Source organism: Python bivittatus, unplaced genomic scaffold, assembly GCF_059951505.1.
Source record: "Python bivittatus isolate LINGU-HERP-01145 unplaced genomic scaffold, Pbiv_v1 ctg000480_np1212, whole genome shotgun sequence".
Classification (NCBI taxonomy): domain Eukaryota; kingdom Metazoa; phylum Chordata; class Lepidosauria; order Squamata; family Pythonidae; genus Python; species Python bivittatus.
In genome coordinates this window covers 30,066,905-30,091,803 of record NW_028277075.1, presented here as the reverse complement: position 1 = coordinate 30,091,803, position 24,899 = coordinate 30,066,905, and the positions used below count along the sequence as shown (strand labels likewise).

Below are 24,899 nucleotides of genomic sequence, written 5' to 3'. Positions count from 1 at the left end.
AAACGCGGCGCCTTGAGTGCAGTTTCCATCGCTGCGTAATGAGGCCACTTGCTAGCCGCATTTTCGCGCTCGCTGTAGAGCGCACCATTTTGGTTTCCTCTCCGCCCCCTCTCCTGGGTACGTCTGAAGCAAGTGTAGATTATACTGGTTGTATCTCCGTTTTCCATCACCGAAAGGCCACCCGCCTTAGGCAGGATTGCATCTGTCCGCTTTGATTTAAATCGACTGCCTCGATATATACTCAACGATATATACGTTGCCTTTTTCCCTTCCCTCCCAGCGTTCCCCTTTTCGGTCTCATTGCAAGCGTACAAGACTCTTGTGGAAAAAAAAAGATACCCCCCTCCCCATTTCAGTGTCTCAAAACATGGCTTGCTGCTTACCAGTTAAGAAGTACTGTAAATTTACCTTTGCGAATTTCAGATAATCAGTGGCAGACCTTAATTTGGCAAGAACATGACACCATAGTTTTCATTTAGTTTAGGATTTTTGGTTTTGGTTTTTTTTTTATGGCGGCAAATATTTACAGTACTCAACAGACGCAGGGGGACCCGGAGGCTGAATTTAATTCTGTGCTGAGGAAACCCTTCAAATAAAGGAGATTTGCAGCAAATGAGAAAGAAACTCGGAAATGATCCCTCCCTTTTGGAATGTACTGCCCAATCGAGAGCTGATGCCAGACTCCTCATTCTGGTGGCAGTGGAAAATGAGCAGAACCAGCTATGCTGAAATAATTGTTATGCTTTATAGCATCTGTAAAGGGGGAAAAAAGTACATTTTCTAGAACAAAAACTTGATTGAAAAGTTAAAACCTTGACTCCTGTTAAGGTTCGTTTGCAGCTTTGAAATATATATCATGCCTGAGCTGCAAAAATCCGGATGACAACTAACTGGCTGTGAAAAAATACAGAAAACTCAAACTCTGCTGCCATTTCACAACCATCCAGAGTTTTGCAGTCCAGATACAATATCTCTGTTTGAAGCCCAGACTTTAACAGAAAAGTAGAAGCTTATTCAGAAATACCTCTACAGAATACAGTGGCTCTTCTCAGTAAGCATGTTCTTCAGTACTGATTTCTAAAAAGTGATAAACTTTGAAGAAGACCTGAATTCTGCTGAATGTCAGTTCCATAGAGTTAAAGTCAGGAATCTCATCAAATATACCTTGTTCCAGCTTCCTCCCTGTTTGTTCCAGTCTGGCAACAAATGAACACTTCTGCAAGCCCCTTCCTCAGCTGCTGAATACTACTTGGTGGCCCCCCACAGGAGCACTTAAGTAGTGTTCATAGCTTGGTAGCATTCATGCAGAAGTAAGCACCATTGGTATCTGCATGATAATAGCCAGTAGTGCAAATGCTGTCACAAAAATGCTGGTACTGTGGTTGTACAACAACAGCAGCTGTATAGCTATCCCAATTGTGGAAATAATTGTGGCTTGGGTAGAGTAAGTATGGCTTTGGCACATGGGCAGTAGACTTGTGCCCTTGTGAAGCTTGCAGTTTGCAACAAATATGAACTAGGCTTGACTACATTAGTAGGTTTGATTTCTTTCATCAGTAGTTAGCTTGTGAGAATAGTTACTTGCAAGGCTAAGTTGGCTCCAGAGATATCTGTACCAGCTCAGAAAGAAGATTTCTGATTTCTGTTACAGACTTGGGATTAGTTTGAATGATTTCCAAGAAATCTCTTGAGAATAAAATATTTCAATGAACATCATATAGTAGTGGAGGCTTTGTCTTTTGAAACTTGTCTGTTGATAGCTCTGATTATATCTGTTTAAAAACTGATTTGGTTATTTATCCCAAGTCTTGTCTAAATAGAAGATGTCTCATCCTTTTGTAGTAATTTATCCTCTGTAAAATCCTATGATTCCTTTGGGGTGTGGTGTATGTGTGCCTTTGAGTCAGTTTTTGACTCCTGGTGACTGCCTGGACTAGGCCCTGCAGTTTTCTTGGCAAGGCTTTTCAGAAGTGGTTTGCCATTGCCTCCTTCCTAGGGCTGAGAGAGAGAGAGAGAGAGAGAGAGAGACTGGCCCAAGGTCACCCAGTTGGCTTTGTGCCTAAGGTGGGACTAGAACTCATGGTCTTCTGGTTTCTAGCCTAATGCCTTAACCACTACACCAAACTGGCTCCCCTTAGGGTGTGGATCCCCTAAATATTTGATGAGGAACCAGAATCTATTGGCATCTCTACACTATGAACTTCATGTCACAAAAACAATAAGCATTTCCAGTTACCTTCTTAATTTCAAAAAAAAATATTTTTTTTTAAACTTTAATTGCATGTGCAAAACACTAATGTTAACAATGGGATGAGCTTCCTAGAAGAGGTGCTAGGAGCTACGGTATGTCAGAATAAGCTAGAGGAAAAAACAGGAACATTCCAAAACCAGATGAAAATATTTCTACAGCAGTTAAATCTCATAGTGGAAGTACTACTAATAGATGATGATCAGCTGGTTCAAGAAGTTATGTCTGTTCCAGAAGCCCAGCTACAAAAGCATCTGGGGTGGAGTAGCTGACGAGTTCCCAAGAAAGTATGCGCGGCTGAAGAGTTTAGAGCTAGAAGAGCTTCAGCCAGTACAGGAAAAGACAGGAGGCTTTTCCAAGCCAGGAATTTGACTGCAGGGGTGAAAGTGTAAAGATGGCAGTGTGCAACCTGAATGTGCCTTGACCATTGAGGAGAAAAGATAGAATTCTCAATAATAAAAGGATTGGCAGAAGAAAGATGTTGTACAGCCAGGAAGATCTACACAGTCACAGCTACGTCCTGGGGCTGAGGCTAATAATTACCCTAATATGGGAAACTTCCATGTGTGTCCGTTGGGAGGGAAGGGAAGTAAGAGGGAGAAGCAAAAGTAGGAGGTGTATGTAGGGGTAGAACAACCATTAGAGAACAGGGTGATCTAAAATTGTTGGTTAATTTTGCCTCTTGGGTACCCCAGGATGGAGGGGATTCATTCTTTCGTGTTTCTGTGCCCTAAAATAAAGCCCCAGGTGCCTATGAATTTGGGGGCAAGAGGCACTTTGTGTAAGTGTTCTGCCTCTGATTACTTTATAATTTATCCAGCAGATACTTCCTGCTGCTAACTTGAGTAAAATAACAGAGATGGTCCTGAGGAATTTTTCCAAGATGTTTGTGGCAGGACTTTGACTTGGAGTTTGTACAAAGGAATGTGCTGGGCCATTTGGAACCCCCTAGCTAAACCACAAGGGGAAAAATAATTGTTCATGAAAAACTACGGTTTTGTTTGGGGTTTTGAAGGCTTGAGTACAGCAATGGTAGAGAGGGACATTGTAGAATTTAAGCTTAAGTGAAAAAGTTCAGAACTAGTTCAGCTGGAAGAAAGGGCCCAAGAAATATATGTCATTTGGGGGTGGATTACAATTTGGGAAGAAAGAACACTTCCTTTCCCTGAATTTCACTTCTGTTTGGCCAGCCAATATCTGTTCATTCAACATGATGAAAAGGAGACAGAACGTTACCTGATGCATACAGCCTGATCAGATTTTCACTAAACCTCTTTAAATGTTCATGTTTCAGGCATGCTACATCTTTGGAAAGTGCCCCATTTCTCTTATGTTGCTGCATTTCTGTGAGTCAAGCATTACGAATATGTCAGGAGGTACTGAGTCAACCTGGACATTATTTTTGCAAGAATCTTCATAGAAACAGCATGTGCTGTAATTCTTTTGACTTAACACCTGTGAATAATACAAAAGTATCTCAAACAAGAACAGATTAGATGACTTAATAACAAATGATGTTCTTAAGCCAGCTGTTTGTAAGAGGACTCACCAATTTCTCAGAAGCTGGAAGGCCCTGGCTGGGAATTATGGGAGCTTTTATCAGACAAATGTAAAAGACACAACTTTTGGTAAGACTTTCAATAACATGTACTAAGGTAGCAATGAATTCTAGCAACCGGAAACTGTTTTTAAAAATCTCCTTTATGCCATGATTGTTAGAAAATGCCTCTAGGCAAGCCATAAGACTCAGCTCCCCCCCCTCACAACAATAAAATGTGATAATTCTTTCATGATTGCTTGCTTGAAATGTGTGTCTCAATTTCTAGGAGGCAAAATGTACAGAAATTAAAATTACAAATCCTTTGAAAAAAATACATAGGTATACAAATTATAAATGCAACTCCTTCAGGAGACAGGCTTGGAACATGCAAGAGTGCATACGAAGCACCTCTTCAGATTAATAAAGTAGCCACATTTTTTTCCAAGACCTATACGGTTGCTTTGGAAGCTCTTTCCAGCTTTCTCTACATGTATGTGCATGTACAACTTCACTTTTCCCAGCATGCTGAGAAAACTCGGACCTCTTTTCAGGACCATGTGGCTGTTTCAGAAGCTGCCCCTGGGTGTTTTCTGCATGCTGAGAAAAAAGCAAAGCACGGTGGCTGTGCATGAATGCACATGTATTACGCAGCTGGAAGCAGCTTCCGAAACACCCACATGAGACTGGAAGACATGGCCTTCTTTAACAGTTTGAAAACAGATTCTTTGTACATATGTCTTCGTGCACGTTCTGAAGCACCACTTTTAGAGGAGTTGCATAGTCTTAAATGTATATTCATTACAGCAGCAGGAAAGCCCCAGTGTAAAGATTTAAGACTGTTCATATGCAATTTCTCTCTAACTGATATCAGTAGCGATCATTTAGGAAAACTAAGACTGAATCTTTTCAGTTCTTATGTTCTAAGCAAAAAACTGAGTACACAGAGCTTCATCTTCACAGTTCAAATGGCTTCTGTTGCATGATCATGGAAAGTGCAGGTGTAACACTTGAGGTTTATTTATTTATTTTACAGAATACTTTAAATATTTTAAATGCAATATATAAATACTGTGGAGGACAGTATGGGAAGAAGAAGAAGTTGATTTTCTGGCAAGAAACTATATAACCAAACCATGAAACAGGTTACAGTGGTTACAAGAAGATAGTGATGGAAAATACAGAGGTGTCTTTACATGTTGTTTTGAAAGAAAGCTAAAGAAAAGGGCATCATATGTTCCAGTGGAAATAGTAACACAACAGTTAATGACTCTATACAGTAAGAAGTTTAAAACATAGTTTCCTTATTTTTAAACATGTCTTGCCCTGCAAAATTTAAAATGCTCTGCTAGCAGGAGAAATGAGTGGACAGAAGTAGCCAAGTAGCAAAGATACATTGGTGGCATGGCTGAAATGGGGTACAAGGTCAGCAGAGAGGAGCACCTAGATGCTGTGGTCATGTCCCAGCCAATGACAGAGGGTTATACCAACCATGGACTTGGGAAAACCCTGTTTTTTTTTCTTTAAGTGCTCTTCCCACAGCATATAGTAGAATCAAAGCACTGGACTACTATCAATATACAGAGAAACCATAACTCAAATGATAGACCAGAGCTTTATCCCTTGAGATTACATACACTTATAAGGGGGATGTTGGTGAAGGACAAAAGGGAGAAAGGACACTCTTAATAGTCTAGCTTAACAGTAGAAGAACTTCTGAAAATTGTTAACACTTCTCGGTTCCACCAGATACCCCACCTTGGGTCTTCAAACACAGTTCCTCAAGTGGGGTTACAGGCAGAAGCACTCACACACACAAATAATGGAAGGGAGCACCTGCCAAGGAACTCTGGGAGTTATAGTTATGATACAACTGAATGGTGCCTTGTGAGGAAGACTGGTGTTTTAGCTACAGCAGGGCTTTTTGTTTCTGCATTATAGCAACACAACTCTAATGTAATTAATGTATACCAGCAGATACAATCTGGAGGTCCCCCAAATTCCACAGTCTCCAAAAGTTGTCTTTAAATGGTAAGTTTGAAATGTGATTGAAAGGGAAATTATTAAATATATAAAATATTATTGCAAATGTTCTCTTTCCGCTTGTTTAGTCCAAAAAGTCAAACATTTGCACTTGAATGAAAAGTTACTTATATTAACTGTAGTTTCTCTAGTTTTACAGGAATGTAATATGTGATTAACTTTTAATTCAAATTAAATTAATTAAATGTAGATAATATGATTACTTCCCACTTGTTCAATAATTTGCTCTTTATGTCACATTAAAAGTGACGACTTTTAGAAGTGTTCTGGTGCCTGCAATTTCTGACTTTCAAGGGTGGCAGGTTGGTTTGGTCTGGGAGTTTAACTCATTTTTCCCCAACCTGATGTCCTTCAGTCTTCATAATTACTAGCTAATGCAAAAGACAGTATAGCGATTGTGGAAACTGGAAGACACCAGGTTGCGGAAAAATGGGTTTCTGCATTCTGCAGGTTCTCATGTTCCATTAGTAACTACCATTCATCACAACCATCTAAGAAGTCTTAGGTGCTTCATCAGAAAGGACAGGATGAGGACAATTTGGGCATCATTGTTGGTTCCAGCCAATTCATTCTCCCCTGCTAGATTTGGAGCAAGGAGAAGTGTGTCGTCATATGCAGAGCAAAAATGTAGGCTAAAGCAGTTTTCTTGGCACCATGTGGTTTGCTGCTGCCTTCTTCCTAGGGCTGAGAGACAGTGGCTGGCCCAAAGTTACCCAGCTGGTTTCACGCCTAAGGTAGGACTAGAGCTCCTGGTCTCCTGGTTCCTAGCCTGGTACCTTTAACCATAATACCACACTGGCTCTCTAATACAATTTGGAGATTGTGTAATACCATCACTGACCATTAGGGTGTCAACCTTAGCATTGCATTTCTTGACTTTGCAGAGTGTAATTTGGCAGACATTTAAAATGATGTAATACCTTGTAGTCTGTGTAAGATAACTGAATCCTTTTTGTCATCTTTCCTTTTTTTTTTTTTTGATTTTGGGTTTTTTAAGCCATTTCATCACCTTTAATTATTGCTTACTGAAATGGGGATTCTATAACTTAGTTGAATCTACGTTTCTCTTGAATCAATTAATTATGTCAACTTTATTTAACTAATCTTAACTTTAGTATACTGCTTTTGTTCTGAAATTGAAATTGTCTGTGATGCAAGACTGAATAATTAATTCATATAAATGAGGTGCCCCATTTAAAATTTTGACACTTAGCCACTCTGTTTCAAAAAACAGCCTTCAAGTTGAAATACCCAGCAATTGAATTTTCAGTTTTCTTAAACATAATAGACAGATTTCCTTATTCTTATATCCAGATACTTATCTGATAGAATGTTGACTTCTAAGTAACACGTTTTACTTCTCTCAGAAACAATATGTGTGATGATCTCATTTTAGATGTACATGTGGAAAGAGATTTCATTATACAGCATGTTAAATATCAACAGAACGGACTCCACTTTCTTAAAAGCAGTAACTTTTTTCCTCTAATGTTAATAGTTGATGGTACTATTCTGGCAAACCTTTCAATTTGTTTTGTTTTCTTGTTTCAAAACCAATTTCTTGTTTCCTGTTCATGTTTACTTAATTCCATTTTCCATGCCCCCCCCAGTTCTTCCTTTTCCTTCCTCTATCAGTTTTTAAAATATTTATGCTTTATTGTGCTTTTCTTGGTTAACTTCAGTACTTCATTAAATTTTCTATCCTATAAATTTAGCTTGCCCTCTATTTTCAAATTCATTTTTTTCCATCTTTCTTTCAAAGCCTTTAGTTTTTCACCTTATACTTGATTCATCATATATTTTTAAATCTTTTAGTTTTAGTTAGATCCTCAACAAATGTTTAATTCTGTTGAAAAGATGGATTTAACACCCATCAAAATTGATGCCATTTCTTATTTTCTTCACCATTTTAGTAGCATTGATTAGCTAATGAAGCTGTATTTCCTGCTTTGCTTTGTATAGCCATGGAAATTAATAACTATATTTTTTCTTTACCTAATTTTTATAAGAATTAATCTCTGTATTCATCAAGCAGTTAATACAATCATCAAATAACTTTTCCATTCAGAAAAAGGAAAACAAGGTATCATTTACCTTTCCCTGACATTAATTATATTACATTTCTAATAGTTACTCAAAGTATTACATTAAACCACTGTGTATTTAATTAGTTTCCTATATATTATAAAATCTTTCATTATGAAGGAAGAAAAAGGATGGGGGAAAGAAACAAATATGATGTTCACAAGTGCTGCCCTCAGTCAAGTACAGATCCATAATTTAGGCCCATCTTTCACGTGATCCATGAAAGATTTAGACACAGCCCCCAGAACTCTCTTCTTGTGGCAATTAAATTATATTTTTCAATGTAATAAAGGAACAAGCTACTAAACAGTGGGGGAATAATCATAAAATAATCAGATCAATAATCAGAGTGTTCTGTGGGCACTCTGGATTAAGTCCCCAAAGATGTTTCAGGGCCTGCATGAATGCAGCTACAACACTTATCCACAACACCTTAAAGCTGCTGTTCCCGGGATTGTATGATTGCTGCTTTGTGCTTTCTCAGACTCCTGAGAAAAAACATGGCTGTTTTAGGATGTCACAGGCAGCTTCTGCATGCTCCAAAGCACCTCCTGGGGATCAGATCTGAAGTGCTGTACAACCTTAATGATAGTAATGATGCTAATGTGATTTCATTAAATGTAAATTCAGATTTAGTTGTAGTCTTGGCCCTATTTATTTTGTGGACCCTTTTAAAATCCTTTGCATACCAGTCAAAACACAAATGTAGCCCTTGATAGAAAATGTTGGGCAGTGCTGCTGTAAAGCTTCAGCAGAATTTTCAATCTTGAACTGTTGCCAGAAGAGGTGTAAGCCTTTCTGGTGCTCTCCTCCAGCAGCTCAGAGTTTATTTTGTTTCACTTTTTTGCTGCAAGATGTCTGGTGGAAATGTCAGCCCATTTCTCCACTTCCTCAGGGGAAAAAGAGTCCAAAATAGCTGCTGGCCAGTGACTTTGTCTAGTGTTTCACTGGGGGAGAGGAACAATTAAAGTGCTCTTTCTGCTTCTCCCCACAATTTTGTTGTTGAAAGTCAATAATTTAATTGTTTACTATACATGAGTTAATCTGGATAAATAATATACCTCTGGAATAGATAGAAAATATCACAGAACCAGGCAGCTAGGAAGGACTACTTAAGATCATCAAGTCCAACTCACTGCTTAATGCAGGAATCCAAATTAAAGCATCCCTGACAGTTGGCTACCTAGTCCCTCCTTGAAAACCTCCAGTGAGAGGGAACCAACTACTTCTCGAGTAACAGGTTCCACTGTCAACTTGTTTTTATAACATTCAGTCAGAATCAGAGTGAACAGATCTTGACCTTATTCTGTCTAACTTCCTTTCAGGTATTTCAAGAGTGCTATCATAACTCCTACTTAGTCTTCTCATTGGTAAACATTCTTACTTCCGCCATCCTTGCTGACTTCTGGTAATTCCCACATTTTTTTCAAGAGGTTTATAGATTGATCACTTAATTTCCAGAATCTTCTGATGTCAGACTGACTGGTCTGTACTTCCCTAAATCCTCTTTTTTCTACCTTTCTGAAATAGAGACAACATTTGCTCTTCTCCAATCATCTGACACTTCACTACTTCTTCAGGATTTCTCAAATAAACAAACACGTGAAGGTTTCACTGGACCATCATCAAGTTTCTTCAGTAGTCTACAATGCAATTCCTCTGGTTTGGAGATTTAAAATCATTCAAAGTAAATGGGTATTCCCTGATCATGTTTCTGTCAATCTCAGCAGTTTTCTCTACTTGCACCCAGCTATGAAGCAAACTTGCCCTAGCAACATCTTTTTTTTCCCAATCTTGTCCTCATAATGTTGCCTTCTCATCCCAAATCCATGTATGAGATAGACTTAGCAATCCTCAGCTGTACTGGGGTTCAAATAACACTTCTCCTCTTGTTCTGATACTATCTACAATCTGACCATAAAATCCATTACCTTGCAATCAGATAGCTGGGAGCAACTGAAACAGGCAGTAGAGGTAGGATGTGGTTCAGCAATGGGAACAGCAAATGCCATGCCAATATAGTTTTATTTCAGATCAATGGTGAATGGATGGTACTTAAACTCAGCGATGGAGAATGATCCTCAGATTTCAATACTGCCCCTTCTTTCTGCTCTTCACAATTGTCTGATGGAACATACTTTCTCTTGTTGGAGAAGACTAAGACAAATAAGGCTCTGCCTTTCCTTTTCTGCATTTTGGTGTTTTGTTGATATGCTGGTTCATTTCCTTTTACATTAAATATATCCAAAGCAAACTTTTTGGGTGGTCTTAGTATCCTTTGCCAACCTCAGCTCATTTTGAGCTTTAGCTTTCCTGACACAGGAGAAGTTCTGAGCTACTGGAGTATATATTTTCTTGATAATCTATCCCCTTCCCCTTTCCTCTGTCCCTTTTTGTTTTCACATCTTCACTAAACTTTTTATGTTGCATACTGGATTCTTCTCTGTCCATCATTCTTTTCTTCACTGAGTTCCAATTCATTTGGAATTGTGCTTTTATTATTCTCCCTCTTTTTTCTAGCAACTCCCACTCATCTTAAGCTCCATTTCCCATTACTTCTTCTGCCATGGTGTCCTACTCAACATTGCTCTGAGTTTATTAAAAGCCACTTTTTTTGGAGTTCAAAATGTTTCATTAGACTCATCTTTAATTTCCGTTACAATCAAAAGAACTTGATTTTCCTTAAAAACAAGATCAATTTTCTCCCGTGTTCCTGATACTTCCTCTTCCTCAGCTGAATTAATATCAAGTGAGTAGAGTACAGCTGATGCTTGTGTGCTTTCCTTACCCTCTAAAGGAGAAAGTTCAGGCATTTCCTGGAAGGACCATACTTGGCAGAGTTGATTTTCAACAGATGTCACAGTAGTTAATGTCCTCCAACAGTACTACTTCCTGCTTGGCATGTATGTAAAATTCAACTAGACTATTGGTGGCAGGGCCTTTATGCTCCTATTTTAGGAGTATAACAACTATTTCTGAGTTTTATTCACAAATCTTGTTTTCATTGTTTCTTTTTCATTTTCTTGACTGCTGCCTTTTCCTATACTGCTCTCTATAGGCCAGATTGATGTTTGTCTTACACACTGTCCAAGCTTTCTTTTCCAGTGTCAAAATCTGTATGTGCTCTCAACAAAGCATCATTGTCTACTTGGTTGGCTTTATTTCTGCTTCCTCCCTTTTTCTCCACTCAATCCGCTGTAATTTTGTGACTTCTTCCTGTTCGGTATTTTAAAATGAAATAATCTCAGTCTCTTTTTTGGTGGCTGACTTCACAGCTTGCGCTGCTGCATGGCGAGAGGGAAGTTTGTGGTTGTACCTTTAACAATGGTGGTTGCTGCTAAGGCACATTTTGTGATTTCTAGAATAATAGTACTGAACTGATGTGCTACTTTTCTGTAAGCAGTACGAAATGAAGTTTAAAAAACAGATAAAGATATAAATCCCTATAAAATTATATCATAGTATTAAAATAATATCCAAACCATAGACTAAATGCCCTTTCCAAAAAAAAAAAATGCAAGATTTGAATTTTGGAACTGCATAGATTCATTAAAACTTAGGTGTCTTGGAAAACTGTTTTGAAACTTCTGCAGAAGGTATTTCAAGGCTCTAGACTTTCTCCTGTAGGGCTCTTAAAGTAACTTGGCCCTCACTTTGTCCCTTGCTGAGATAGCAATAGGCTTTTCTATATGTATGCTTGTTCAGAAACCCAAATGAATAAACTCAGCAATGTTATAGAAAGCACATGGTAGAGAGTTATAAATAAAAGCAGTATTACTGTCGGTGACTCCTGTTGCCTGGACAATCAAGGATAAGATTTTGACGATTTTTTCAATAGCAAAGATCTGTCGAAGAGGCATAAAGTTAGTAGCAATGGGGAATTTAACTACCTGCCAAGCACAGTCCTTCCAGGAAGTTCCTGATACCTTTCTCCTTTCAAGGGTGGGGGAAAACGCAAGATGATTAGCTACAGTGTACTAATCAATAGGAAAGTTGAGTAAGTGAAACTATGACCAGAAGGTTAATAAGCAACATGCATTCAGATTCTGATCGTTAGGAAAAAAAATCCTACAGAATAATTTGATCAATTACCCAGAGAGGGGGCAGGCTTCTCTTTATTGGATGGTTTTATGCAGAAATCTAAAAGTCTTCATCCAGTTCTATGATTCTGTGAGTGAGTCTGCTCACTCACAACCCTAATGCTTAGTGTAACCAAGGATAAGCAAAATTCACTTGTGCTCATCTGTTACTACCCTTGTGCTATTCCTGTCCTCACTTGCCTTCCTACTGCCAACGTTTAGAATGTAAGTTGTTTGGGAGAAGAGACAGATTTCCTTTTATAACCAATTAATTCTGCTAAGTTCTACCCTATCAGTATGCCCAAGGGAATGCCCATTTCCCTAACCTGATCGTGCCAATTGGCCAGATTCACACATTGTGCTAAGCTATAATATGGTTTCTTTGCTTTTTGTGGTTTATCAAACTGTTATGGCTTAATGTGACTTTGTGAACCCAGTCATTCTGTCCTTCAGTGTGTTCTGTATTTCTGAACAGTTCTATCTTTTTTGTGTCTTAGTCACCTTCTCTTTGGTTTGCTATGTGGAGAACACAAACACACCCTTTTCCTCATAGCTAATAATCACCACACCCTGCTCTGCTGGTATTGTTGTCCCAGAGTGTTATCTTGTGTTTGCTCTTATTTAAACTGTAAGTGCTTCAGGGCAGGGAGCTAGCTTTATCTGTGTTTGTCAAGCCCTCTGCAAGTTCATGGGCCAATATAAGTGTTTTCAATAATCCACAACAACAGTAAAATAGGTCATTTTAGAAAAAGAAGCTATGGGGAGATGAGAGGTTAGGGTCAACTCCAGTATCACTATCATCTTGGTGTTTTGTTTTTGTTTTTTAATCCTACAAGAAATAGGTATAAGAAAAAGGGTTATTGCTGGGTTTGAGGTGATGTCTTGTGGCAAAGAACAGGTTTTAGTTGCTGCCAAGCCACTTACTAAATCTCTGCCATGTTATTGTTCCATTGCATTTGTTTTCTTGCAGAATAATAAAAGTCAGTTTGCAGTCTACTCTAAATGGTGTCTCAGAGGGCTGTATCAAGCCTAAAGGAAAACCTAAAAAGTATCTGAGGTGATGATTGTATCTAGTTACAGAATCATGTTAGGAGTGGAAAAGCCAATCTTATAATAAAGAGCAAGAACTAGAGTTGTTCTATTCACTCATAACTTAAAACAGTCTACCTCCACCTTGTTCCCTTCCACCCCACCAGATATGTTGTATAATTTCCAGAGTTCCTAAACTACCTAATCATTAGCTATACTAGATGGGATTCTGGGAATTCTAGCTAAGGCATGTGGAAGGCAGTAGGTTAGGGAACATGGCTTTAGAGTCCCATCATTCAGTGATTTGAGTGTCTGTTTATGTAAGAATAGGGCTACCAAATCTAGGTTGCAAAAATCCAGATGACAACTAGATGGCAGCAACAAATTATGTTGCTGCTATCTACTGGTTGTCAAGATTTTTGCAACCCAAATATAGTAGGCCTATGTAAGAATGAAACAAAGCATGTTCAGAATTATTTTGTCATATGGACGTAGTACACACATTCACAAAGAGTTATTCATTTCAATGAAGAAAATGGGCATTCCAGGAAAGCACAGTGTGTGTGTGTGTGTGTGTGTGTGTGTGAGTGAGTGAGTGTGTGTGTGTGACTTATGCCTCTTCTGTCAAAGTAAATCTTACCAAATTACCCTTAACCTGTTTCCTAAACTGCATTTGTTTTACCCTATGGAATCTTGTGCATCAACCTTTCCCAACTGGTGGCTGCTAGGTGGGTTGAAAATCACCTCCCATCATCCCCAGCCACCAGCTTCAGGAAGGCTGTTATACATAATTAATTGGAAATAAGGTCCATTTAACTTGGGATACTTCTGCATAAACATACACATGCTGATTGGGATTTATCTATCTTTATTAAAGTCTTCTGATGATTGTGCTATTATTATATGCACATTGTCAGGGGAAAAACCACGTTAAACACGGGAGGCAGACACACCATAAAACAAGTCACTTCAAAGTTCTAAAAGCTTTATTAAATGTTAGTTCAACAAGCAAGTAAAATTCAACCAATAGCATACAAGGTACCTACTTAGATTCACATTGCAATGTCGTGACCATTTTAATCGAGCCATCAGGTAAACAGCTTGACCAAAATGGTACCGACCCCCTCAGATGCAATCCTTTTTATCCTTTAAAACCACAAACCTCAGACATGACTCCTAGGTTTAGCAACTGATTCGTAACGTCCTTGGTGCTAATTTTACCATACCTTCCTGTTCTATTCCCATCAACAAGTTGCTTAGTCTTGCATTTGACTTTTCCTGCCGTTGCCCTACAGGTCACAAGAAGCTAACCTGGCTTTATCAAATGCAATCAAAACTAATATTAAAACATATAGAAGGCTACTAAAATTTTCCTCTCACAACATGATTCTCTGGATAGAAAGAAGGTCCAGGGACAGTACTGTAGAATTTATGACTCTCTTGAAAAGACCTTAAATATCTGTATAATATTTGTTTTATTTACAGATACTCAAGCAGAAAGCAATTGAAAGCAAATATATTATTGTCCCCAGACCAAATAGCCTCCTACTAGACAATCTGTGACCCGTTGGGTCACCATTTTAGAGGTATTTCCTTACCTAAACAGAGAATCAGAACGACCAAGGGCAAAAAAGCAGTGGGAGTGTGAGCGACTTGCAACCTACTGCCGGCTTCCCCATTGACTTTGCTTGTGGGAAGCTGTCAGGGAGTGTCAGAAATCCTTCCTTCCTTCCTTCCTTCCCTCCCTCCCTCCCTCCCTCCCTCCCTCCCTCCCTCCCTCCCATATAGGCTTGTGCCATTTGCACGACCTCAACAGAGCCCCCATGAAGCCACCGCCTCCTCCACTGACCCACAGAACTCCCTGCCACTTTGCTGGGGGGAGGTGAAACAAAGGGATCCGCGGACTGTGAGGAATACTGCACCCCCCACTCCCCATCCCGGCATGTCCCCAAGGGCTTCCTCCCTTGAAGGAGGAAGAGGGGTCATCCATCAACCACCAGTGTCCCCCAACCAGCCCTACCTCACCAGCAGGCACCCAAGTTGCTCCCTTATCCTTCCCTCAACACCCACAGCCGTTAAGAGATTTCAGATTTCGGCCTTGCCACCAGCTGATTGGTCACAGGGGCCAGAGGGAGGTTGGAAAGAGGTCGGGGATATGCCCATGATGATCACATGACCTGGGCTGACCATGGCAGCACAGCAGTGCTGAAGCAGCCACAAATTTCCCAAATTTTGATCCTGTGGGAGTAATGGGTCCCGGATTTTGACGCATTCTGTAAGTTAGCCTATTTGAGGTATCTTGGTTCAAAAATTGTTGGTCTATGACACACTGTCTTGCCTAGTTGAAGGTTACAGATATGAGAGTTTTAGTAGTATATGGATAGGACGCTATTCTAGTCAATTTTAAAAGGACTTAGCTAGCTTTATTAGTCTATTAACCAGCAAATTGCTTGGCAAACAATGGGTCAACATCAGCAACAGATTAAATAGGTAAGAGGAATGAATATGTTGCACTCCAAATATTATGATTTCATCCTCCCGAGACCTGGACCATGCTAGTTGATGTCCAGCAACATCTGGAGAACTGAAGCTTCCCCATGCCAGCCCTGCTGAAAGAAAGTAAGACTGGGGGACTGCAGTGTGCCCAAGGTCACCTAGTGCCTGAATGATCGCTTAAGCTAGGCTGTCCAAATCCAACACTGCTTTCTCATTATAATGGGGTACCAGGAGGTTTAGTTGTTTGGTTTCTTGACGTTTTTATTGTTTTGTGAGCCATCCAGGGTTATAGTTCATAATATGGGTGGCTATATAAGTCTTTTAAATTAAATAAATATTCTACATGATTACTTGTCTTTAAACCCCTACAATTTTTTTCTTTCATTAATTAATGTACTGAAAGTTAAAAGGAATTTCCTCTCCATTGAGTTAAATTTGAGTTTCCAGAAGCAGAATTTGTAAAATTGAAGGATCCCACATCTCTCTCAACTGTAGAGGGTTTGTAAAAATCCTCTACCTACTGGCAGTAGTGATACTGCATTGGCCTTAGAGCAGGGAGATTTGAATTCAAATCTAATGCTTCCTTAAGCAAGACACTTTCAAGAGTTTTGAGGATAACAATGGGGTTATTACAGATATAAGGCCCTGAGTTCTTTTGAAGAGTGATAGGATATGAAGTTACCTTATATTTATAAACTTAGAGTGGTTGCATAGGACCTTTTGTCTGGACAAAATGGTATTTTCTTTGTGCTAAAATTTTCCATAGTAGAGCTGTTTGCCAGTAACAATAGTTCTTTTATAACTTCAGTCAGAATGCTGCAACAATTTCCAAGAAGGCAAGTGAAAGAATTTAAGACAATTTTTAAGCCAGTGTTGAAATGTTTCCAAACTCTGTGCGTGTGTGTGTTTGTATGTATTGTTGGATCACTAGTGTGCCTCTTGCTACTCCTTTGAAATCCTGTCTAAATGAAACTGAATTTACATGGAGCCGTTTGCAAAACTGTTTGGAGATGAGATCTAGGGTTGGGTTTTTATTTTTTTTAATAAACTTTATTATATGCATGTCCCATTGTTAATACTATAATTTGGAGCAGTAGTTTAAAGGAAATTAGGGAACACATTTGTCTTAATGGGTGATATGTAGTTCTTTTCTCCTCTGCATAGTTTGAATGGATAGAGATTAGTTTGTTAGTTTTCCGTGAACACAATTTACCCATCTTAATCTCTGAGATGTCAGCTGGTGTTGCCTACGTGTTTTCAAACTTGTTTTCACAGCTGCTAAGGATCCTCAAGATAGTCAGAATGCTTTGGTTTATGCTCAAAGACACAGTATAGCTCCTGTATTTTTATCAAGCATTATGAAGCCATGCTTTGCATAACCCAGGTACACCATCATCCTGAGACCAACCATTTTTACATGCCAGAATAATGAGCACAAAAATGGTTCTGATTTACATATATATGTATATTAGCTAGTATTTGGGTTGGTCCAGTCCAGTGCCCAACGATTGGGACTGGAATTCCCAGAACTCCCAGCTCACATGGCCAGTTTGACTAACCCAGACACCAACCCCATTAAAATGATTGAGACATGGAAGTGGCATTTTATCTCTGCATCTCTTGCTCATTAAAGTAACTATAGCATTCAGGAGAACATAGAGAAGCAATCCTGGATTGTTGGGAAATCATTGTGGGTGAATCACGAGAGAAGCAGAGTTAGTGATGTGTGGGAAAAAAGTTACCTGTACTTGGACCATAATAAGGGACTATGTAATAATAATTACTGTTATTGTAACAAGGGCTGGGTGCCTTTCTGAGTAAAAGGTGCCTGACAGTAACCTTGGCTTGGTTTGTTTTCATCTGTGAGTAAAATAGTAGTTATGTACATCTGGCATTAGTACCCATGGCCAAAACAGAACCCTGGCTCTTGATCAACTATGCATTATTCTGTTCAAGTGTATGTAGGCCAGACCAAATGATTAATTGAAGCTCCCATACACCCTGACCCTGTGCTGTGCAGAAAGTCTGCAGCACAGGATAGAAACCAGGTCTGAAGTTCAGCTGCTACAAGAGCTTACCCTCAGATTTATCTCCTTTTTCCAGAGCTAGAATCAGCTCTAACTCTGCCTCAGAGTAGCACCCGCTCCTATACCACTGCTGGACTAAAAGCTGCAACAGGATTTAATGATAGACCTAATTAAAATGGGAAGGGAAGAAGGTTGAGAAAGGCCTTTCTGTCCTGTACAAAAGAGTTGTTAGAACAGCCCCCTAGGACGGACTCCATTCTAAATTCGATGGGTGTGACATGCCAACAGTTGCTTGCACTGCACCATGAAAGGGGAGTTGTTACTTCCCTTTGTGATGAGGGCTTAGCTGTATAAACTAAGTTGGGGAAGGTCACCTTGGAGCTTATACTCCCTAGGCTATTTTATTTACTTCTGTAGGGACTTGGTCTGCCTCACATTTTAAGATATGTGGCTTTAGATATGTAGCCTAAGGATAATGAGCTGGAATACTTGTTTGACATGTATGATTCTCTCCCCGCCAAGTTAAAAATGGTTAAGATTTCTGTTTCACTGCAAGATTTCTTTCCATTTTACCTAGTCGTACAATCCTCAATCATTATTTATTAGGCTATGCAGTACTTTGGATTAGATTCCAAAAAGGTGCTTTGGGGTATGCAGAAGTGTCTGTAACTCTTTAAAGCAGCTACATCTTTTCCCAGGACACTCTCTGCAGCTATCACATGATCCCAGGGAAAAAGCACAACTGCTCTAAACTGTAGACAGGTGCTATGTTTGCACTATTGTGCACTTTTAAGCACAGCCCTACTTATTTATTGACATGGCAGATCAGCAAACGAGAGATTGAGGGCACCCTTTATCAAACAAGTGCCTTCTGGAATGTGTTTCCAGTATTTCCAGCCAGCACTCCAAAAGCCCTGTAGCATGTAGAAAAGGGAGTCTCCTCTGCATTGGTCCACATTAAGCATCATCTGTTACGTGTTTAAAACATATGCTTGTGTTTTACAGTGGTGTCAGCCTGATGGCACGCATGGCAGATACCAAACTTTTCTGGAGGTATATTGATCCATGTTTTTATGACTCTGCAAAATTATCGAGAATGTGTTGAATTCATAGTTTTGCAACTTTTATGACTCATACTTGCACTTACAACCATTGCAAACCGTCACACCGCCAATGGTCACATGATTGCGGTTTGTGATTTTTTTTTTATGACAGTCATTAAGAGAATCACCATGGTTGTTAAGCGAATCACGTGTTGTTAAGCAAATTCAGCTTCCCCAATGGGTGTTTTTTGCCAGGATTCACTTTGTAAAAATGGTCGTAAAATTGGGTCTGGTCACACGGTGATTTGCTTAACGACTGCCCTGCTTAACAATCAATTTTCCAGTCCCTATTGTGGTTGTTAAGTGAGGACTACCTGTAACCCAAATTCAGTCTGCCATTAAATATTGTGACCTATCAGCTGTTGTCCTTCCTCCCCCCCCTTTTTTTGTAAGTACGCAACAGTAATACGTAATGTTCTGCATGAATGTTAAAAGTTAGGTTTAGAAAAACTAGCTAAAATGCAGCACCGCTTCACTGAATTGTTTGTGTTCTGTGAAAATGAAGGACACACTGAATTGGTTCATGTACTTTGGAAATATTGTGTCAGGCACCTCTATTGCGATTTCTAACTAGGCAAAAAGTACAAAGTGTCTGCTGAGTAACTTTGACTCATGGTGACTTCATGAAAATGTCCATATGATTTTCTTGACTACAATGCAAAAGTGGTTTGAACACACCCTCAGAAAACACTTGTCCATTGATGGTATTATTGTCAGTTGATTGTAGCAAGCTTTGCACTTGCTTTATCTGTGATGGTGATAATTTTCCAAAATGCAACATGTTCAGTTAAACATATGACAAAGACTACTGCACAATATGCATGATAGTTAGAACAGGAACATGAGGCTATGCACACCTCTTTACTGAGGGAGAAGTTGAAGATGCTAAGAATACCATGTTTGGGGCAATCAGTAGCCCGGTATTTGCAGTTTCCAGCTGAGGCAAGATTGGTGGGGCCAATTTTCTATCAGCCAGAAAAAATAATGCCAGAAATCTGGATTGGCATATGTGTTCTAACTGGAGTTCACTATTTTCTAAACAAGCCAATTAAAAATAGCCAAGTGTGCTTTTAGCTGCTGAGGTGTGTTAGTCAGGATATTTTCATTGCTGGAAAAAATATTACCAGGTGAGACTGACTGATAAGCCCAACATTAGAAAAGCTGAATCAAGTCAATTAAGTAGCGCCTGATGAATTCCTTTTGGTATAATTGATAAACTAAGACCATTAAAACCATAATAAATGAGAGCAGAGAAGAGAGTTTTGTACAGATTGCCCTTCCCTCCCTTGCAGCTGATTATTAGATATTAAAACTCTTTTGAAGCAGAGTAATAAGATTTTCAAGGGTGACTCATAGATCACTCCAGATAAGTAGGCTGAACTTGTTTAGTCTCTCTTTTTAAAGTGACACGAGTGCTATCAAAGCCTGGGAAACCATTGATTAACTTGAGATTCATAGTCTTCCTTTTAATATTCTGTCTGCTCAGTGGCCAATAGCAGCAGAGTTTTGCCTGGGACCTCCACCAGCAGACACAGTTCACTACATATTTCCTGCCAACTGAGTTTCCATGTAAAGTAGAGATTTTCTCTTTTTGAACCCTATGTATGCCATTAGTGAGGGAACAGCCAAACTTTTGGGGAGGCAGAACCCCATGGGCTTTACAGTGATTTGAACAAGTAGGAAGGTCCTGACCAAAATGGCACAAGTTCATCCTTCAGTATTCCTAAAAATATCCCGTTCCTAAATTGTATGATGGAGAAAACAGATTGTATTGCAGCCATGTCAGAGATACAGTTTGGTATCCCGGGTTACTGTTTTCTTCTGTTAGGAGAAATCCTATTATTTGAATCCCTTTGAGAAGGGCAGAAATTGAGCCTGGAGACCCTTTCAAATTTCTGAATTCGTACCAATTAGAGAAGGGAGTACTGACGAGCACCCAGTGGCACTCTAGTACTCTTTGGCAAGAGGGTAGTAAGGTGTAGATAGAATTTTAGGTATGTACTCTGTATCCCCTCTTTGAATATCACTTTGGCTTAAGAAATTGCTTATCTGAGGTTGCTTCCTTCTGTCTTTCCAGAGACACATGGATGGAGCATGCGCTTTTGGACCCTCTTCCTCGTAGGATGTTAACTAGGTGATAGGTTTTGCTTGCCCTATAATCTAGGTCTTGTAAATAAATCCCCTTTCTGTTACAGTTATAAAATCTGCTATAAAATTTCCCTTTCTTTCAGGCTTCCAACTACTCTATAGGTTAGATTTGGGTGAAAGACAGCAAGTAGGCTAAAATTATTTAGGAAGTAGGGTCTCTTTGGTCTAAATCCAACCTCTATTCTCTTGAAGCTTAGTGGCAGAGCACAGTCTGAAATCCTAGGCTATCACTTTCAAAATCAGAATCATCCTTTTAATTCTGAATTAACCTATAACTAGCTATCCATTTTTCTGCTGTGTCTTTAATAGCTACATAACAGGTGAACATTTATCAAAAGTTTCCAGATAGGAAAAGCTTCTAGACTTTTTTTTTTTTTTTTTTGCTCTGCTGTATACTAAAATTAAAGATACTCTTAGCATCAGTGGAGATCCCTTGTGATCTCTTCCCGTACTGACTCAACACACCTTATTCTAGCAGCTTTTGCTAAAATGGTAGGTCCAGGTATGGGAGGCTGTTGTCTTCACAGATCTGGCAGAATGACACTGTTAGAAATCTGTCAGAGATATCTAAAAACAAAATGTGGAGGTTTGCAGAATTTTAAAAGATTGATTAAATGTGCTATATGCAATCTGAATATACTGAAGGAGTTAACTTTAAAACTAACCCTTCTTACTGGAAAGTCTAAAAAATTAGTGCTGACGGAATTTGGGTTCATGCTAAAGTGAATGTTAGCCTCTAGAGTGAAGTAATTTGTAGTTCATGTCATTGCATGTTTAACCTAGTACTGGTTTCAACAAACAATTTAGAAATGTAAACTAGCAGTCCATCTTGAAAATGAATTAAGTTAAATGGTAGAATTGGGAACTCATAGAATTTTACACTCATTATGGCCTGAGTGAGCTTTTGTAAAATAGCAGGCTTTTTTAAGGTATGGGAAATCAGCCATAGGCATATTTCCAGTATATATGCCTTATATACTTGGGAAATTCTTAGTATTGATTGGATTAATAATGATATAAGTCTTGCATGTTCTGATGCTATACTTGTGAGGATATGGCTTATGATTTCTGTGAAAACAATAGTTGATCTTGTAAGGTGGAGTGTTTATGTTTAATTTTATGGATATGGATCTACTGCTGAGCTCAGAGGAGATTTACTAGTGTTGGAGAAAAAAAGCGAGGTGGTGACTATCACTGATTCCCCCTGTGAGAGGAACCTTTGCAACAGCCCGGGATCTGGCACTGGAGACTTAAGGGGGATGGGAAATCGCCAACCTGCCCTATTCCTTACTGGGAAAATTCCAATTTCCAGTTTCCTCTACAGACAGAAGGAGGTCTATTTTTAGAGTGGCAAGTCTGGATCTAAACCATTAAGTCTTTGAATAAGAAAAGCAGCACAGAAGAATGGAGAAGAAATTTTGGTTATTAATATGCAGAACTAATCGTGTTGGTTTAAATCAGTAGATGGTTAACTTTAGAGGGACTTTCACCAGCTATAAACAGCATGACCCAGTCAGGATGTGGCTTACAGCTCTGCTCCTCCCATTAGATATTTGAGTTTTATTTCAAAACTATTCACTTCCCTGTTTGCTTTTCCATTTAGGAAGTGAAACCTCGGCTTAAGACACCATGTCTAAATTCTTTGGTTTAAATTTGTCACATGAAATACCTTTTTGTGCTTTCAAAAGTGTACAAAATTAGTCCTTACAATTCCACCACCCTCAGTGGCTCTGTTTGCCATCTTTCAATATATCAATAAAACACTGTTTTTCGAATATCCAACAAATATGCTTTATGACGTGCATGCATGCTTCATGCTTTATGCTGTACCTTCAATCAGTTTGATGTGTAATAGCTTGGTATTATGGATTACATTCTATATGAATATAAAAATGCAATAACTTGAAAGCTTATGTATCCTTTAATTAACTGAAATGAGATCTACAAATGATCTTGCCTTAACATTTTGCATTTTATCCTTAGTGGTTTGAATAAGCACTTGGCTATACTGTGATCTAGTGAAAATTAGTTCTGTTCTCTCATGTTAGAATGTCCTGGTTCTGTCTCAACAAAGATGTTTCTTAATGAACTCAGTAGACTCTTCTGTTTTCCTACCTGAACTCAGACCTCATAATGAAACAAGATTATATACTGAGTTTAAATGAACCAAGCTATGCTAGACAAGAATACCACAGAAGCCATCTCATTTCTTGCTTTGTTTTGGTTTTCCTTTTTGTTATTTTAAGCATTTAAAAGATTTATAATCAGTCCAAGAACTCTTCTGAACATCTTTCTTTCTGCATTTGTGTGTTTTTACTAATTTAGATCCATATTTTGCAGAAATGATACAGTTCCATTTTAAGAAACTGTTTACTTTCATTGTTAGATTTTCAGGCCTTAACTTGATACGGTAAAATCAGATTTCCAAAATATTGAGGAACTGTTACATCTTCTGAAAACATTTTGTTCACCCCATGTTTTAAAAACTTTTGATGGAAGTTGGATGTATCTTATATTCTTCTGAAAACAACTTCCTAGATGCCCTTTGAATGCAATGGATTTGGTGTGATCTGTGGTCATGGTAACTGAAGAATTATGGTAGTTGAAATCTAACATATCTGGAAGTCACTGGGTTGATGAATTTTGTTTTAACTGCAACTTATCTGGTCCAGTTGATATGTACTGGCCAGAATCAAATCTTGTCTTTCACCAGGAAGAGAATCTTCCAGGGATTAAGAATAGATGCAGTGCAGTTTCTTAGACATGTCAACTGGGAGTCCCCAATTTAGGCTTAATCTAAAATTTGGATGGGACTACAGCTAGTTTTCCAAACCAAATCCTTTTGTCCTCACAGCTCCTGAAGGCCAAAAGGGATGATATTCCAGATATCCCAGGAGGACATTTGCATAAGGTTGCATTCTGCAAACAATCTTAAACAGCAGTTAAAAAGAAGCTGCTCCAAAATGAGGAGATAGAAAACATGGCAATGCTTCCTCCCACAAACACAAGATAAAAGCTGGAGGAAAGAATCTTCCCAAAGCCATCACAAAGTGAAGAAACAGATTATCACAAGTCTATCTTTGGCAGAGCAGATGCTCTTTCCATTGTAGTACTTGGCTGTGAAGCAGATACTTGGGTCAGCAACTTTGGGCCAAGGAAACAAAAGGGCATTTGTTGCTTTTTTGGCAACATTAACTATCTTTATTTTGAGGTATTGTCAGCTGTGTAGCAGATAGTCTGGTCAGCAACTTTGAGCCAAAGAAACAAAAGAGTATTTGTTGTTGAACTAAAGTAATGCTCCGTCTCCTAGTTAAAGAATTACTGGACTTTACCTGCTCTTATCCTTTTGCAGTGCAAAAGGCAAAGGGCTTAATAAGTTACCTGTTGGATCTGATTACAATTAAAGAGGCACAGTGAAGAAACACAAATGCCCTCCCTTTTCTTTTAGATCTCCCATCCAAAGTCTCATAACACTGAAAGAATTCTTTAATTAAAATAGAAAACAGCCCATAAATCCTTCACGACCCACTTTTATCAAATGCATTGAATTAGCACTGCACATGTAAATTATTCTGAAATAACTAATAGCTGGTATGTCACTCCTGGGCTGCTCTGGTTGTAAAAAGCCATTTACAGCAGGCCCACAGAGATTACTGCTGAGATAGAGTGAAGTGATCAGGCAAAACATGATCAAAAACACGAGGAGGAAGAAGAAATTTAGCCCAAGTTTCATGGTTTAAAACTTTTTTTGTAAGATAAATCATGATGACAAGAAAGCATAAGACATTTAAACAAAAGGTTTGTGTATCTATATTTGTGTGTGTGAGACAGAGAGAGAGGAAGAGAGTGTAATTTTCACATACTATCCATTGAAAATGCAGTTTTTAAATTAGAATTCCAAAGGATTCTCAAGTAAAATAGATCTTCTCCTCAGGGCAAAGCTGAACAGCCTGTTGGTTTCCCTAATGTAGGGACTTGTAATCATGAAAGCATCAGTCTGCTTCTGGAGACCTTAAGGGGCACCTTCTTTATTCCCAAGAATACCGCTGGACCCTCTACAGCAGTGTTTCTCAACCTTGGCAACTTCAAGATGTATGGAATTCT

General features: G+C 38.9%; 1 long non-coding RNA gene across 3 annotated transcripts in view; it reads left to right on the top strand.

Moving 5' to 3' along the window:
* LOC107326049 (uncharacterized) overlaps positions 1 to 24,899 on the top strand; it is a 50,774-nt gene that overhangs the window by 2,537 nt on the left and 23,338 nt on the right. The window contains exon 2 of one of the 3 annotated variants that reach the window (XR_003084287.2): positions 3,543 to 3,876. The exons of the other annotated variants lie outside the window; for them this stretch is intronic. This is a non-coding gene — a long non-coding RNA (uncharacterized LOC107326049). The remainder of the gene's footprint in view (positions 1 to 3,542; positions 3,877 to 24,899) is intronic. 3 annotated transcript variants of the gene reach the window in all.